General features: G+C 41.8%; 1 pseudogene; it reads right to left on the bottom strand.

The window, feature by feature from the left end:
• Positions 1-658: 658 nt before the first annotated feature.
• Positions 659-2,892, bottom strand: LOC109556679 (nucleolin-like; annotated as a pseudogene).
• Between the last annotated feature and the right edge of the window lie 10,724 nt (positions 2,893-13,616).

Raw genomic sequence — 13,616 nt, 5'->3', positions numbered from 1 at the left:
CTGCTGCTGCTGCTAAGTTGCTTCAGTCGTGTCCGACTCTTAGCGACCCCATGGACTGCAGCCTACCAGGCTCCTCTGTCCATGGGATTTTCCAGGCAAGAGTACTGGAGTGGGGTGCCATTGCCTTCTCCAGTTCCCCTTCATAGATGTGTCCTTTCTGAGACACCACACCCAGTGGAGTGATATGCACATGGTAAATATTGTAAATGATTGTATTTATTACTACTTTTTTTTTTCAGAGTTCTAGGACTTTTAATTTGTCCCAAAATTGCTGAAGCAAAAATCATGATAAAACATTCTGCTTTCCTTTACACCCCCAACGCAAAAAAAAAAAAACAAAACAAAACAAACAAACAAAAAAACTCCATAAGAAAAAAATGGTTTTGTACATGGGAAGAAACAATATAAATTCAAAACTTACAGATAAGGGTTAGCTCTATCACTCGTCTCTTTAAAAAGCTTATACGAATATCCAGTCAACACCACCAGGGTTATCTCCCTTGAAATGTTATCTATACGGATTTCCAAGCAGACCACAGGGCTGTATACTGTCTTGAAATGTCCTCAGAAGGCTCTGTCATTGATCAGGTAACACAGTAAAAACCCCAGAGTCCTTTCTTTCTAATGGAAGAGAGAGAGGAGACAGGGATAGAAGAAACTATTCAAACTTCGTCTTCTTTCCTTGTGGCTATGGTTTCCTCCTCCTCCTCTGCCTCCTCGGAAGCCTCCTGGCCCTCCAAAGCCTCCCTGGCCTCTGCCACCAAATCCACCTTGGCCACCTCTGCCACCACCTCGGCCTCCAAAGCCACCTCTTCCTCCTCCAGGCCACCAAAGCCACCTTCACCCTTAGGTTTGGCCCAGTCCAAAGTGACTTTGTTCCCATCGATTTCACCATCTTCATGGCCTCCTTGGCAGCTTTGGCATCTTCCTTGCTATTGAAGTCTACAAAACCAAACCCTTTGGAGCATCCAGTCTCCCAGTCAGTGACTATCCTTGCTCGAATAGAGCCATCAAACAACTCCTTTAACGTCTCTTCTGTTTTTATCCTCAGAGAGACCTTTGACAAACAGTTTTGGATGGCTGGCTTCTTGCATTAGGTGATCCCATGGGTCCTTGCAACTCCAGTCTGATGGCTCTGCCCTCAATTTCCCTTTTATTACATGAATTTAAAGCTTCTTTAGCATCTTCAAATGAAGCAAATTCTATAAATGCATACCCTTTAGATTTGCCATTTTGGTTCTGGGGTACCTTGATATGAGTTGCCTTCTCAAATACTTCCTGAAGACTGTCTTCCGTTGCACTATAGGAGAGGTTGCTTAAAACCAGGGTTTTTGATTCACCACTGCAAGTGCTATTCTTTCCATCTATATGGTCTTGACTTTGACCTTTAACTATGTTCTATTTTATTTTTTTAATATAAATTTATTTATTTTAATTGGAGACTAATTACTTTACAATATTGTATTGGTTTTGCCATACATCAACATGAATCCGCCTGCATCACCCATCTATCTCTGTTCCTTGCTTTTCTTCCAAGGTTTTTTCTGCATCAGCTTCTGTCTTAAATTCAATATAAGCAATCCCTTTACTCTTTCCATCCTTGCTGACTAATCTGATCTCCACGGCATCTTCAAACACTTCTTTTAATTCATCCTGAGTAACTTTGTAAGGCAGATTTTTAGCCAAAAGTGGTCTTGCATCTCAATCTTTCTTACTGTTTCCCTTTGGTTTGTATAGTTTAATTTCATTGCCAAAGACTTTTAAACCAGTGAGTTCCAAGGCTTTTTCCAGGTCTCAGGCAGATTCAAAATCCATATAGCCAAACTTTCTAGACACACCAATTCTGACATCGACAACAGCAAGATCATTTTTAGCAAAAAGGTCACTGATACCTATTTTCAACCCAGGAGCAGATTTATTGAAGTTCAGGTTTCCAACAAACAGATTGGAAGATGTAGTTGGTTCTATGTTTCTTGGCTTCAGGAGCTGCTTTTTGGCCATTTCCTTCTTTCGTTTTCCAGGTGCTTCTTTGACAGGCTCTTCTTCCTCTTCCTTTTCCTCCTCTTCCTCCTCCTCATCATCCTCCTCTTCATTATCGTCATCCTCTTCCTCCTCTTCTTCCTCCTTCTCCTCTTCTTCTTCCTCCTCCTCCTCCTCTTCATCATCGTCATCCTCCTCCTCCTCTTCATCATCCTCCTCCTCCTCCTCATCAGCATCATCGTCAGCAGCACTCTTAGCCCTTCCTCTTCCTCCTCTTTCTCCTCGTCATCGTCATCCTCATCATCGTCATCATCTGTGGCAGGAGCAGCACCAAAAGCAGCAGCTGCCTTCCTCACAGCTGGCTTATCCTCCTCTTCATCATCTTAGTCTTCCTCTTCACTGTCATCTTCATGTTCTTCATCACTGTCTTCTTTCTTGGCATTCTTGCCGTTCTTTGTTCCCTTGCCTGAGGAAGCTGCTCCCTTCTTACCAGAGGTGCTACCAATGCTTTGCCTGGGGTGGCCCCCTTTTTGCCAGGTGTTACTACTGCTTTAGCAGGTGTAACTGTCTTCTTGGCTGGTGTAGCTGCTGCCTTTTTTGCCAGAGGTGACACCTGCTTTCTTTGCCGGTGTGGCAACTGCAACCTTTTTTTGTTGGGGAAACCATCATCTTCTTTGCAGGAGTTGTGGTAGCCTTCTTGCCTTTTTTCTGAGGGATAACAACCTCTTCTCTACTCCTCTCATCATCTTCATCTTCTGACATTTCCTCATCTTCACTATCTTCTTCTACCTCCTTTGGGGGAGGAGCCATTTTCTTGGAGTCACCTTGATTTTTACCAGCCTTTGCTTTGGATAAAAAGGCTACTCTCTTCTTGCTACGTTCTTTAAGCACAAGCATTTTAAAAATTACACCTCCAGCCAGAATTGAACCTTGCTTCACCAAACTGTTTCTCAGTGCAGACTACAAGTGGACAACTGTTCAGTTCAGTTCAGTCACTCAGTCGTGTCCGACTATTTGCGACCCCATGAATCGCAGCACGCCAGGCCTCCCTGTCCATCACCAACTCCCAGAGTTCACTCAAACTCACATCCATCGACTTAGTCATGACATGCCCTCTCATCCTCTGTCATCCCCTTCTCCTCCTACCCCCAATCCCTCCCAGCATCAGAGTCTTTTCCAATGAGTCAACTCTTCGCATGAGGTGGCCAAAGTACTGGAGTTTCAGCTTTAGCATCATTCCTTCCATAGAAATCCCAGGGCTGATCTCCTTCAGAATGGACTGGTTGGATCTCCTTGCAGTCCAAGGGACTCTCAAGAGTCTTCTCCAACACCACAGTTCAAAAGCATCAATTCTTCAGCACTCAGCCTTCTTCACAGTCCAACTCTCACATCCATACATGACCACATGAAAAACCATAGCCTTGACTAGACGAGCCTTTGTTGGCAAAGTAATGTCTCTGCTTTTGAATATGCTATCTAGGTTGGTCATAACTTTCCTTCCAAGGAGTAAGTGTCTTTTAGGTTCATGGCTGCAGTCACCATCTGTAGTGATTTTGGAGCCCAGAAAAATAAAGTCTGACACTGTTTCCACTGTTTCCCCACCTATTTCCCATGAAGTGATGGGACCAGATGCCATGATCTTCATTTTCTGAATGTTGAGCTTTAAGCCAACTTTTTCACTCTCCACTTTCACTTTCATCAAGAGGCTTTTTAGTTCGTCTTCACTTTCTGCCATAAGGGTGGTGTCATCTGCATATCTGAGGTTATTGATATTTCTCCCAGCAATCTTGATAGCATATTCAAAATAGAGACATTACTTTGCCAACAAAGGTCCGTCTAGTCAAGGCTATGGTTTTTCCTGTGGTCATGTATGGATGTGAGAGTTGGACTGTGAAGAAGGCTGAGCGCTGAAGAATTGATGCTTTTGAACTGTGGTGTTGGAGAAGACTCTTGAGAGTCCCTTGGACTGCAAGGAGATCCAACCAGTCCATTCTGAAGGAGATCAGCCCTGGGATTTCTTTGGGAGGAATGATGCTAAAGCTGAAACTCCAATACTTTGGCCACCTCATGCGAAGAGTTGACTCATTGGAAAAGACTCTGATGCTGGGAGGGATTGGGGGCAGGAGAAGGGGACGACAGAGGATGAGATGGCTGGATGGCATCACTGAGTTGATGGATGTGAGTCTGAGTGAACTCCGGGAGTTGGTGATGGACAGGGAGGCCTGACGTGCTGCGATTCATGGGGTCGCAAAGAGTCAGACATGACTGAGCAACTTAACTGAACTGAACTGAATGTTAAAATGTCATCAAGAGGATACTCATGCATGCCCAGTTGGAGAACCAGAGATCTTAATCAGTCTTAACTGTCTCAATCTCCAACTGAACAGCTGACTCCAAGTTCCTAAAAAGCAATTAGGGCAAACGTTTTATTTAGGCTGCATGATGCTTGAAGGACATGGAAGTTTTTGTAAAAACAATTAAAGCAAGTTTGATCAGAAGACAAGTTACAGTTTAATAGACCTAACTGATGACTAACCTCCTTAACTGATGATTAATTTTCAGCTTAAAATAATCTGCTGGACACAGTTGCACATCTTAAGGTGGCTTGCTCTCAGTCCCATCACTGTGATGGACAAAATATCAAAATTTTAAATAAATGCATGTCTTGCCAAGGCAGATTGTAGACCAAAGGAAGAGGAAAGATTAGTAATACTGATTCTGTCTTTAATTAAAATGTTGATACTTTATTTTCTGAGCTGGGCTGTTCTCTCTCCTTCAGTCCAAAGTCAGGTGGGTCTTTAGGCAAGAGTGTGACTCCATTATTCTAACTGGAAAAAATACTACCTTACAGTATTCCCTAGACTGAGATGACAACCTCTCAGGGTGTTTGCCTGACTCCACTGGAGAAAATGTGTCATTGAGATTCCACTAGCATTTTACACCCACCTAAACCTCTCAACAAGTGAGTCTTCTTAGACTCCCCTCTCTCCCCATGCTTCCTCACCCAACAATCCCTCACTAAGGGCCAGTTACTTCCACATAAATTTTGTCCCATTGGGTCCTCATATGACTTCTATGAGGCAAGCTATTCTGGGGTATTCAGTTTGCAGATGTTGAAACTGAAACCAAACTAGGAGACCTGCTAAAGTTCCACACTTCGGAGTGCAACTAAGGCTAGAAAAAAACCAAAGCCCTCTCCACCACCTATTAGCCACTGCAGAGGAAGATGTGGTTCAAAGCTTGAGAAGGGTGAATCCCCCTCTTCCCAGCTTTAGATGGAGAAAATGACATAGCTTTGGAGACAGGCAGGCCTGGGGTTGAGAGCATTTACTAGCAGAGCAACTCTCACCAAAGACTTGGGTTCCATGAGCCTCTAGCTTCTTATCTCTAAAACCCTTACAGTGCTTCCAGTGGTGGGGATTATATGAAACAAGCTCTTGGTCTGTAGTCAGATTCATATATGATACTGATGCTTAGCAAAGACAATAGTACTTTTTAAAAAAATGGTTAATTTCCCAAAAGTCAACTCAGGATAAGATAACAGAAGCATTAAAGTGAATGCTCAGCCCTTAAAAGAGAGATGTCTATTGTAGGAGAGAAAAAAATTCCTCTTTTTATCTTTTAGGTTTATTGGCTGGGATAATTAGATCAATGGAAGACAGAGTTACAAGACAAAAACAAATTTAATTTATATGTACAGGAGACCCATAGGAATATGAGACTCAAAGGCAGTCAGGCAATTAAGGCTTATATACCATCCTAAGCTAATAAAAGAAATGGGGAGCTAGGACTTCATAGGGGTAGAAGACAGCTCACATGAAGATGAGAAGAGCAAATACTTGGTTAACAGATATTTGCCTGCTGTACAGATAAGTGTCTCAGATGAAAAAGCTGTCTCTGGTAATAACCCTCTTTCAGGTACAGACCACATTTCTAAATTATTTTAGGCAATTTTAAGGGGTGGTAAAAAGTTTTTCCTGGATGGCTGAAACTTAGTTGACTTCAACACAAAATAATTCACCTGCCAAAGTGGCACATTCTAAGGTGGCCTATTCTAGTCCTGTTTACTGGCATTAAAAAATGAACAGCTTAGGTGATACAAACAAACACTTCATCAAGTGTACAGTCTCCATTTGGAGAACTGCAAATTGGGCAGGAGACAGGACACTTTTATAGGATAAACAATAAAGAACAAGGAAACAGAAAATATCTGATTGGCTGGAGCCACATCATCAACCTTCTTTAGGTTGAGAAGACCCAAAGCTGGCTTGGCCTTTGGGGATTGGCTGACCAGATATACTGCATTTCTGATCAAGGGAAACATTTGGAGAGACACAAGTTATCTGAGTTTCACTTTGCTCACTTGACATCCTGAGCTGAAGCAGCTCCATCTTGGACCAAGAAATTTATTTTAACACTGACTTACAGCAAAAAGGAGCAGGAAGAGAGGGAGGAAATGGGAATTAATCTCTCCCCCTACCAAGTGTTAAAAGAACTTAAAAACAATGCTTCTTGAAGAAGTTGGATTGAGGGTTATCTCGTCTCAAAAAGGAATGTAAGGCTTACCTACAGAAACGTGTTATTTTGCCATGTGTGATGGTGAAGTTCTGGAAAACACCTAAGAGTCTGACCACAAGGGAAAGATACATGAATGTTTACATTAGGAATTAAGGATTATAAACTAGAGAAAGAAGAACAAAAAAAAAAACCCCAAAGTAAATAGAAGGAAAATAAATCATAAAGATCAGAGCAGAAATAAATAAAATATAGACTAAAACACAATAGAAAAAAAAATCAATGAAATTAAAAGATGGTTCTTTCAAATAATTTCACAATTCATATGGAATTATAAAAAACCTCAGATAGTCAAAGCAATCTTGAGAAAGAAGAATGGAACTGGAGGCATCAACCTGCCTGACTTCAGGCTATACTTCAAAGCAACAGTCATCAAGACAGTATGGTACTGGCACAAAGACAGAAACATAGATAAATAGAACAAAATAGAAAGCCCAGAGATAAATCCATGCACCTATGGACACCTTATCTTTGACAAAGGAGGCAAGAATATACAATGAAGAAAAGACAATCTCTTTAATAAGTGGTGGTGGGAAAACTGGTCAACCACTTGTAAAAGAATGAAACTAGAACACTTTCTAACACCATACACAAAAATAAACTCAAAATGGATTAAAGATCTAACTGTAAAACCAGAAACTATAAAACTCTTAGAGGAAAACATAGGCCAAAAATTCTCTGACATAAATCACAGTAGGATCCTCTATGACCCACCTCCCAGAGTAATGGAAATAAAAGCAAAAATAAACAAATGGGACCTAATTAAACTTAAAAGCTTTTGCACAACAAAGGAAACTATAAGCAAGGTTTAAAGACAGCCTTCAGAATGGGAGAAAATAATAGCAAACAAAGTAATTGACAAAGAATTACTCTCAAAAACATACAAGCAGCTCATGCAGCTCAATTCCAGAAAAATAAATGACCCAGTCAAAAACTGGGCCAAAGAATTAAACAGACATTTCTCCAAAGAAGACATACAAATGGCTAACAAACACATGAAAAGATGCTCAACGTCACTCATTATCAGAGAAATGCAAATTATAACCACAATGAGGTACTATCTCATGCTGGTCAGAATGGCTGCTATCCAAAAGTCTACAAACAATAAATGCTGGAGAGGGTGTGGAGAAAAGGGAATCCTCTTACACTGTTGGTGGGAATGCGAACTAGTACAGCCACTATGGAGAACAGTGTGGACATTCCTTAAAAAACTGGAAATAGAACTGCCATATGACCCAGCAATCCCACTGCTGGGCACGCACACCAAGGAATCCAGAATTGAAAGAGACACGTGTACCCCAATGTTCATTGCAGCACTGTTTACAATAGCCAGGACATGGAAGCAACCTAGATGTCCATCAGCAGACAAATGGATAAGAAAGCTGTGGTACATATACACAATGGAATATTACTCAGCTATTAAAAAGAACGCATTTGAATCAGTTCTAATGAGGTGGATGAAACTGGAGCCTATTATATAGAGCGAAGTAAGTCATGAAGAAAAACACCAATACAGTATATTAACACATACATATAGAATTTAGAAAGATGGTAATGATGACCCTATATGTGAGACAGCAAAAGAGACACAGATGTAAAGAACAGACTTTTGACTCTGTGGGAGAAGGTGAGGGTGAGATGATTTGAGAGAATAGCATTGAAACCCGTATATTATCATATGTGAAATAGATCACCAGTCCAGGTTCGATGCATGAGACAGGGTGCTTAGGGCTGGTGCACGGGGATGACCCTGAGGGATGGGATGGGGAGGGAGGTGAGAGGAGGGTTCAGGATGGGGAACACATGTACATCCATGGATAATTCATGTGAATGTATGGCATAAACCACCACAATATTGTAATTAGCCTCCAATTAAAATTTTTAAAAAAAGAAAGAAAGAGGGAAAAAAAGCTGGTTCTTTGAAAAGATAAATGAAATTGATAACCTTTAGCCAGACTTACCAAGAAAAAAAGAGAAAGGGCCAAGATCAATAAAATCAGAACTGAAAAAGGGAGAAGTTACAAATGACACCACAGAAATATAAAGGATCATAAGAAACTAGTGTGAATAACCATATGACAGCAAAGTGACCAACCTAGAAAGAAATGGACAAGGAAAATCTCCCAAAACTGAACCAGGAAGTAGAAGATATGAACAGATCAATTTCTGTTGCTGCTGTTGCTGTTCGGTCACTCAGTGAACAGATAAATTACCAGTAATGAAATTGAATCAGTAATTTTTAAAACTTACAATAGAGAATTATGCACTATAAAACTAGAAAATGTTATAAAGGATAACAACTTTACCACCCAAAATTACGCCTCTTGAGCATGATTACTTTGAGCTGATTTGCTGTGTGTGTGTGTGTGTGTGTGTGTGTGTGTGTGTTGTTTGTTTTGGCCACACCACACAGCTTGTAGGATATTTGTTCCTTGATCAGGAATTGAACCCTGGCCCTTGGCAGTGAACGTCTAGCGTCCTAACCACTGGACCACCAGGGAATTTCCTTGAGCTGTTTATTTTTAAGAAACAGCAGACACAGGAGAAGCTCTGAAAACCAAGCAGACGTTATCCTTTTGTAAGGGACATTTATATTTATAAAGGAAATCTCCATGTGAAGGGTGTCTCCTCTTTGTACCAGGAAGAGGAGGGTGACTAAATCTCTAAAAACTCTTATCAATGGAAAAGGCGGTGATTTATTTTTTACAGTAAATCTCACTTCATTATTCATTATTGAACAAAAATAGCTGTCAGAAAGTCATGAAAAAACGTTGGTTAGCCAAAGATCTAAGCAAACACAATAAGTATATGACAATGAAGCTTCATTCACATCCAGCTGGTAAAAACTAAGACGGAACCATGACAACATTAGTTTTTAGGACTACTCCCCAAACAGTGTAATGTTGTGACTTGGCTCTGGAAAGTTCCCCTGAACCACCAATGTACATCTCCATCTTACCACCCTCACGGATCCTTCAATCTTGGTTTCCCCAAAACAGCCTCCTCATTCTGACTCCAGAATCATGGAGAGAAAAGCAAGGAAGGATCAAGTTTAAACCAGAACCTGGACTTCCCTGTGAATAGGGCCACCCACGGGCATGTGACAGACGAGCAGACAACAGTTTCAAATACCAGTAAACCTCTCTGTCCAATAAAATAACATGTTACTCATAGTTGATTCTTTAATTTTTTTAACTTTTCATTTGTAATAGAGTCCAGTACTGTTGCCTGGAAAATCCCATGGACAGAGGAGCCTGGTAGGCTGCAGTCCATGGGGTGGCTAAGAGTCGGACACAACTGAGCAACTTCACTTTCACTTTTCACTTTCATGCATTGAAGGAAATGGCAGCCCACTCCGGTGTTCTTGCCTGGAGAATCCCAGGGACGGGGGAGCCTGGTGAGCTGCGGTCTGTGGGGTCGCACAGAGTCAGACACGACTGAAGCGACTTAGCAGCAGCAGCAGCATAGCCGATTAACACACGATGTTGTGATAGTTTCAGGTGAACAGGGAAGGGACACATTCAGGGAATGTATCCATTCTCCCCCAAACTCCCCTCCCATCCAGGCAAGAAGGCAGTGATCTGAAACTGCATAACAACCATGCATTACTGTGCTTTGCCCAAACCTCCCATGACTGCCCTTCACATTATCTTTTCTCTTTAGCTAGAGGTGGAGATGGAAGGGGCCATGTTGGGGGCAGGGGGTGTTACTTAGTTTTCCTAGGTATCTCACATGTATATAGAGGTATACTTGTTATTACACTTTTATTTTTCTCTTGTTAATCTTTGATTAAGGGGAGGGTCTCAGTCACAGAACCTAGAAAGAGAGAGAGTAGAAGATTGGGTTTCCTCCCTTACAACATCACAAGTATAAAAAGTAGAATGCAAATTTTAATATGTTGTATGATTACAATTGCATTTTAAAAGGCCGCCTATGCAAAAAAATTGTGTCAATGAAAAAATTAATCAATAGTTGACCTAAGAAATAGAAAATTTTATTCATGCCAACTGAGAATTATAACCCAGAAGATGCTCTTTAAGAAAGTTCTGAGAACTGTTCATCCCTTGTAGAAGTCAAACCACAGTTACATATGATTTTGAGATAAACGGTTATAGTCAAATGATGGCTTATTGACAGTTTACTCAATCCAGATCTATGCATACAAAGCAAGTAAGTGAGTCATAGGTCCTGACCCCTTATAAGATTAAGAAGGAAGACTATCTCCTAAGGAGTTATGATGCTTTATAATATTAAAAAGAAGCGTTATTCCTTAGGAGGTCTGGTTTTGCAGATGCATAATACACAGTAAGGGGGAAGGAGAAGCCCCAAGTGGGCAAAGAAAAATTTTATGTTTAAGTAATTTTTTTTTCTTGCCATAAAATATGAATTTTTTTCATCAGAAAAAAACCGTCAAAATATTAACAGTCTTTTGAGGGGAGGGGTGGTAGGTAGCATCATTTTCTTCTGCTTGTCTTCATTGTTCAAATGTTCTTTAATGGGAAGGCGCATATTACATAATGGAGTGGAAGAAATTTTAAATAAACATTCAGTGAGGAAAAACAGAAGTGTTACCCACTGTGAGGGGCAAGGGAAAGTCTGAGACCCACCTATTGGGGATGAGATGGCGGAAGATGGAAAGTGCCTTCTCAGAAGGAGGATGGGTGGGAAGAAGCCCCTCCACACTCATCAGAGGAAAAGGTTATGAGAGGGCGGCTTGAGGTTGGAGGAGCTTCAGAAGGGGTGACGATTAGCAGGGGGAGAATAGTAACTGCATCCGTTCCCCCACACTCTCTCTCCTCTAAGCCAGTTCACGTGCTGAAACAGTTAGAATTACCCTCCCTACTTCTTCTTTTTCTTTCCCACCAGAGCTGAAATTGGGCCCAGGGATGCCAATAGATCTGGAATCCCAACATGCAAGATCTTTCCCAAGGCCAGATGCAGAAAGCCACCTCACCTCAAGAGTTCAACCAGCAGGCAAAGGAAATCACCAGCTGATAAGGACAGGAAATCACCTTTTACATCAAGGTCCAACACTTGCAGCCCCCAAAGCTGTGTAGTTTAGGGCTTGTGAGCTGTAGATCACAGGTGCTTAAGTGGAAATAGAAATACAAGAAATGCATCTATACCATTTCAGGCAGATATTTATTCATTCATGCATGCCTTCATTATTTACTCATTCAGCAGGACTTATTGAGCATCACACAGTGCCAGGAACTGTGCTGAACACAAAATAAAGCAGTGAGCCCAAAGCAGAGGTCTCTGCCATCAGAGTGCTTATATTCTAATGTGAGAAGCTGTGATATTGTGATATAATAAAAAATATATGTTTTTCTTCTCCCACTTCCTTATACACAGCTCCAAAAACCCTTGAAATCTTCAAAGTGATAGGCTGTGTGTGTGTGTGTGTGTGTGTGTGTGTGTATGTAATAAGATGACTGATCTTATTATAATCATATGACTGAAGTTCCTGGATAGTCTCAGGACTTTAGCTAGTCACCAGGGTAACCAACCACATGGTTAGAGGGTTGGAATTTCAGGCCTATGATCCCCCAGTTCTCCTACCCATCCACCTCCAATCTCCAGGGATGGGAGAGGGGCTAGAGACAGAATTCTGTCACCAATGTTCAACGATTTAATCAATCATGCCTACATGATGAAGCTTCTATTTAAAAAAAAATTGCCAACCAAGAGGGTACAGAGAGCTTCCCGGCTGGTGAACACATGGAGGTTCTGGGAGGGTGGTGAGCCTGGAGAGGACATGGAAGCTTCACACTCCTTCTTACATACTTTGCTCTGTCCATCTTTTCCATTTGTTTGTTCCTGAAATGTATCTTTTATAATAAACCAGTGATGAAATAAAAATTCACATTTTAAGGCAAGACAAGAAGAAAACTAAGCATATACTTTTTCCTCTGTCCTTTGAACTTCTCATCCCCTCACAGTCCGCCCCCAACCTCTAGTGTGCATCCTGCTGCTGCATTATGTGTTAACCAGATCTAACCAATGGCTGAGATCAACCATAAAGATAAAATTTTCTCTTTCTGGGACCAGCCATATCACTCCTTAGAAGATAATATTCCTTTCTAAATCCTGTTACTGCTGCTCCTGCTAAGTCGCTTCAGTCGTGTCTGATTCTGTGTGACCCTCTAGACGGCAGTCCACCAGGCTCGGCCACCCCTGGGATTCTCCAAGCAATAACACTGGAGTGGGTTGCCATTTCCCTCCCCAATGCATGAGAGTGAAAAGTCAAAGTGTAAGGAGTCACAATAATTCACTACTGAAGGCAATGGCACCCCACTCCAGTACTCTTGCCTGGAAAATCCCATGGACAGACGTGCCTGGTAGGCTGCAGTCCATGGGGTTGCTAAGAGTCGGACACGACTGAGCGACTTCACTTTCACTTTTCACTTTCATGCATTGGAGAAGGAAATGGCAACCCACTCCAGTGTTCTTGCCTGGAGAATCCCAGGGACGGGGGAACCTGGTGGGCTGCCGTCTATGGGGTCGCACAGAATCGGACACGACTGAAGTGACTTAGCAGCAGCAGCAGCACCTTGTCTATGCATATGTCTTTGGAGATGCATCCATCTTATGCGTATAGATTATCAGTTCAGTTCAGTCGCTCAGTCGTGTCCGACTCTTTGTGACCCCATGAATCGCAGCACGCCAGGCCTCCCTGTCCATCACCATCTCCCGGAGTTCACTCAAACTCACGTCCATCGAGTCGGTGATGCCATCCAGCCATCTCATCCTCTGTCGTCCCCTTCTCCTGCCCCCAATTCCTCCCAGCATCAGAGTCTTTTCCAATGAGTCAACTCTTCACATGAGGTGGCCAAAGTACTGGAGTTTCAGCTTTAGCATCATTCTTTCCAAAGAACAGCCAGGGCTGATCTCCTTTATTTTTTTTTAAATTTTATTATTATTATTTTTTTACTTTACAATATTGTATTGGTTTTGCCATACATCAACATGCATCCTTTAGAATGGACTGGTTGGATCTCCTTGCAGTCCAAGGGACTCTCAAGAGTTTTCTCCAACACCACAGTTCAAAAGCATAAATT

Source organism: Bos indicus, chromosome 3, assembly GCF_029378745.1.
Source record: "Bos indicus isolate NIAB-ARS_2022 breed Sahiwal x Tharparkar chromosome 3, NIAB-ARS_B.indTharparkar_mat_pri_1.0, whole genome shotgun sequence".
Taxonomy (NCBI): domain Eukaryota; kingdom Metazoa; phylum Chordata; class Mammalia; order Artiodactyla; family Bovidae; genus Bos; species Bos indicus.
The sequence above is the reverse complement of the archived record's forward strand: the minus strand, read 5'-3'. Positions and strand labels throughout refer to the sequence as shown.